Raw genomic sequence first — 4,947 nt, 5'->3', positions numbered from 1 at the left:
ATATATATATATATATATATAATGTTTGGGGGTTCTGAGTAATTTTTTAGCAAAAAACTATGATTTATAAAGGAGAGAAGTGCCAGAATAGGCCCGGAGTTGAGGTGGTTAATGTTATATATTTACAGTAATATCTTATAGCTTTTGGTGGACGTGTGATACCAGTTTTCACGTGTTGCGGGGATGTGCATGAGATATTTTTATGTTAATGATCTGATAAGTTAACAGACATCAGGCCATGGAAAGACGATCAATGAGAAGACACATTATTCAATGTCACACAATGAATTGATTGACAATAATTCGGCCAAATCTGCTTTTAGTGATCCCATTCATTTGTATTTATTCCCTGCATCAAATAATAAAGATTATAAACAATATTCAGACTGAATAATCAAATGATTATTAAACACTGATAATGCCTTTAAAACGTATTTATTGTTTGACCTTTGGTGGATGCAGGCCACTGTTTTATTAGGATTGTGGCCATTCGTCTAAGTTGAGCATGATTTCCCAGTTAAGGGTAGAAGTCCCACCAAATAACAAAAAGACTGCAGTCCAATAGGCATAAAAAAATCGACAAAAACAAAAAAACACTTACACTAGGGAGACTTCTGTAACAGAGAAAAGGATGCTCATTAAATATACAAACCTCAATAAAAACGGGGAGGGTGCTAATGGTCTAGAACTTAAAAAAAAGAAAAAAGTTTTTGTAGCGGTCGTGAGGCACTCACAGAGTGCATACAAATGGGAACATTAACACAGAAAGGTATTGTGTAGCACCGTCCAAAAGTCTCGAGTTGTCATGCAGTAATAAAAAAAAAAAAAAGAGTACCAAGCCTGTGACCAATCAGAGGGCTGAAACTGTAAAACCCGGTGACATCATAATGCTGCTAATGGTCAGCCATTATGAATATAATGGGAGTTTCTTTTGCCCTCAAAAACACATAATAAATCCCTGAACATAGCAAAAAAAAAAAAAGGAATGTGAAGAAGCCTAGGGCAGTGAACGGACATAAGACCTCCAGGCTAATGTGTAACGTAACCTCAGAATCAAAGCTTCAAAGAAACAGAGGATATGCCCGATGGTTAATGAGGCCAGTGAGGCATTGGTCTTTGCAGTGGTGTGGCCACAATGCTCTAGTAGGTTTAATCTGTATACAATTCATAGAGCACTGTCAGTGCATTCCGAAAATACATTACATAGAACTGTGATTTTTATTTTTATTTTTTTTGCACCTGAAGTGCATAAAGGCAACTTGTTTGGTGATTTCAGCCTGACCTAAATGCGCTGGAGAACTCAAGCCTCACACAAGGGCACACTGTCCATTCCTTCAACAGTAATACTGAATAGTCTTCCATTATAAGTGGTTTAATGTTCAAGTGGTTGTAAACCTCCAGGATGAAAAATGACCAAGGCATATCCTTCCATAGTGTGTACTTGGCCTCTAGCCAAAGCACATTTAAGTTTAGGTTGGGATATGCCTTAAAGTGGTTTCAGTTATTTACCATCTGCCCACAAGTCTTGGAATGGCCTGGAGCTACGAACTGCTGTCTTAAGAGAAACGTGCCTACACACAATCCATGTGTTTAAGAAGGTTGAGCGTTTTCTAAGAGAAACGTGCCTCCACACAATTCATGTGTTTAAGAAGGTTGAGCGTTTTCTAGCTTGAAGACACTCAACACGCTGTCCTAAGAGAAACGTGCCTCCACACAATCTATGTGTTTAAGAAGGTTGAGCGTTTTCTAGCTCGAAGACACTCAACATGCTGTCCTAAGAGAAACGTACCTCCACACAATTCATGTGTTTAAGAAGGTTGAGCGTTTTCTAGTCCGAAGACGCTCAACAAGCAAAGCCCTGTTCATTTCAATGGCCCCTGTTCAAATTTGAGCGTGAAGTGGGGCCATTAAAATGAATGGGAATTAGCTCGTTGAGAGTCTTTGAGCTACAAAACTCTCAGGTGTGAATGTAGTGAAGATCATCTGAAGTCAACCTATCCATAGGACCACATGTTGAGGCCCTAAAGTGCTTTCCATTATTTACCATCTGCCCACAAAGATAGGAATGGCCTGGAACTTCTAACTCCTGTACTAAGAGAGATGTCTCCACATAATCCATGTGTTTAAGAAGGTTGAGCGTTTTCTAGCTCGAAGACACTCAACATGCTGTCCTAAGAGAAACGTGCCTCCACACAATTCATGTGTTTAAGAAGGTTGAGCGTTTTCTAGCTCGAAGACACTCAACATGCTGTCCTAAGAGAAACGTGCCTCCACACAATCCATGTGTTTAAGAAGGTTGAGCGTTTTCTAAGAGAAACGTGCCTCCACACAATTCATGTGTTTAAGAAGGTTGAGCGTTTTCTAGCTCGAAGACACTCAACATGCTGTCCTAAGAGAAACGTGCCTCCACACAATTCATGTGTTTAAGAAGGTTGAGCGTTTTCTAGCTCGAAGACACTCAACATGCTGTCCTAAGAGAAACGTGCCTCCACACAATTCATGTGTTTAAGAAGGTTGAGCGTTTTCTAGCTCAAAGACACTCAACATGCTGTCCTAAGAGAAACGTGCCTCCACACAATTCATGTGTTTAAGAAGGTTAAGCGTTTTCTAGCTCGAAGACACTCAACATGCTGTCCTAAGAGAAACGTGCCTCCACACAATTCATGTGTTTAAGAAGGTTGAGCGTTTTCTAGTCCGAAGACGCTCAACAAGCAAAGCCCTGTTCATTTCAATGGCCCCTGTTCAAATTTGAGTGTGAAGTGGGGCCATTAAAATGAATGGGTTTTAGCTCGTTGAGAGTCTTTGAGCTACAAAACTCTCAGGTGTGAATTTAGTGAAGATCGTCTGAAGTCAACCTATCCATAGGACCACATGTTGAGGCCCTAAAGTGGTTTCAATTATTTACCATCTGCCCACAAAGATAGGAATGGCCTGGGACTTCTAACTCCTGTGCTAAGAGAGATGTCTCCACATAATCCATGTGTTTAAGAAGGTTGAGCGTTTTCTAGCTCAAAGACACTCAACAAGTAAGTAACAAGCCCTGTTCATTTCAATGGCCCCTGTGTTTACATTTGAGCTTAAAGCGGGGCCATTAAAATGAATAAGATTTAGCTTGTTGAGAGTCTTTGAGCTACAAAACGCTCAAGTGTGAATGTAGTGGAGGTCATCTGAAGCCAACCTATCCATAGGACCATATGTGGAGGCCCCTAAAGTGGTTTCAATTATTTACCATCTTCCCACAAGGCTAGGAAGGGCCTGGGGCTACCAACTCCTATGCTTAGAGAGATGCCTCCACACAATCCATGTTTAAGAAGGTTGAGTGTTATCTAGCTCAAAGACACACAACAAGTCTTCGAGCTAGAAAACCCTCAACCTTCTTAAACACATGGATTGTGTGGAGGCACATTTCTCTTAGGGCAGCATCTGAGTGTGAACAGGGGCCATCGAAATTAGTGGGATTTTACTTGTTGAGCGTATTCAAGCTTCAAGCTACAAAACTCTCAGGTGTGAATGTAATGGAGGCCATTTGAAGCCAACCTATCCATAGGACCATATGAAGAGGCCCCTAAAGTGGTTTCAATTATTTACCATCTGCCCACAAGGCTAGGAATGACCTGGGACTTCTAACTCCTGTGCTAAGAGAGATGCTTCCACATAATCCATGTGTTTAAGGTTTTAAATTACACTTGTGCCTCGTTTCCACTGAGCGAAATGGTTTGGGTCGGTACAGTTTGGAAGGGTTAGAATGGTCCGGCCTATTCAGGTGAGCGTTTCCACTGCCAGTCAGACCTATTATCTGGACTGAACGGCGACGTGGTGTTTGTTTTGCTTTCTTTTGACGTGAGCATTGACATTTTTCTGTCCGCCAATCAGTGGAATGTATTGTGTGACGCCAGTAGCTCTGCCCTAACCGAACCCTACCATTTTCTATGGCCCCAAATCTGAAGCAGGACCCTGAATGGTGCGGTATGGTTCGGTTGTATGGACCGCTTTCATAATGGAAACACTCAAAATAGCGTACCGTACCGAACCAACCCGAACCGATTCGCTCAGTGGAAACGAGGCCTTAGTGAATGGAGGCCATCTGCAGCCAACTTATCCATAGGATCGTATGTGGAGGCCTGAATGAATGTAAAACATGATAGCATCACCAAAAGTGCATGATGATATAATTACACTATCCATGTGGTGTATTAATCTTGCATTCAGGCCCAGATCATGAAAGTTTACTCCTGGCTCATAGTACCAGTATGTGGAATTTATCTCTGAGCTCAACCTGTACAGACAAACCTGCTATTCCTGTTGCCCTTTGCCACTCTGGGTAGTCAAGGAGTTCCAAACCCCTGGCCACCAGGGTTGCCTCTCTCTCTCCTGGTTAACATTATACGTTATAAGATTTTATTATGAGAAGACTTCCTTGTGACTAGTACTTTGCCAGCCACAGAAGGTAGTCCAGCTCCTCCTTTGACTTCTCAGCACAGCTATGGTGACAGGGATGTGCTGCATTAATCAATACCGAAGCCCATGGAGGAGAATGTCCTGGCAACAGACTAGCATAAAACCCTTTTAAATTTCAGGAACCTTGGCAACAACTGTCTGATGCAAGTTCTCAAACTTTCTTCATCAATGGTACAGCATTTAGGGTTTTCAATGTGTTTTCATGGTGTCCTATTCACTTATAACAGGATTATTCCACCGCGCCAACGACCTCCATAAACCCGGATCTTACCAGTAGAGTGCATGTCAGATCAATCTGGATCTGTGTTATATTCCAAGTTCTTGAAGCATCATCCAAATACAAATAAATGGCATCTAATAATGGCTTTCATCTATCGTAAGCATTTCGACCCATCTCAAGTCGTTTTCAGTGGCTTATATAAAGGCCCGGATTCACAAAGCACTTACGCCGACGTATCTCGAGATACGCCGCGTAAGTGTAAATATGCG

The 4,947-nt window shown here is 41.8% G+C and overlaps 1 long non-coding RNA gene across 1 annotated transcript; it reads right to left on the bottom strand.

The window, feature by feature from the left end:
• Window positions 1–317: 317 nt before the first annotated feature.
• On the bottom strand, window positions 318–4,947 carry LOC120931122. Its single transcript, XR_005747826.1, has 2 exons — window positions 1,790–4,947; window positions 318–1,625 (listed from the first exon to the last, which is right to left on the bottom strand). It is a non-coding gene; the product is annotated as an uncharacterized LOC120931122 (long non-coding RNA).

Source organism: Rana temporaria, chromosome 3 (genome assembly GCF_905171775.1).
Source record: "Rana temporaria chromosome 3, aRanTem1.1, whole genome shotgun sequence".
Taxonomy (NCBI): domain Eukaryota; kingdom Metazoa; phylum Chordata; class Amphibia; order Anura; family Ranidae; genus Rana; species Rana temporaria.
The sequence above is the reverse complement of the archived record's forward strand: the minus strand, read 5'-3'. Positions and strand labels throughout refer to the sequence as shown.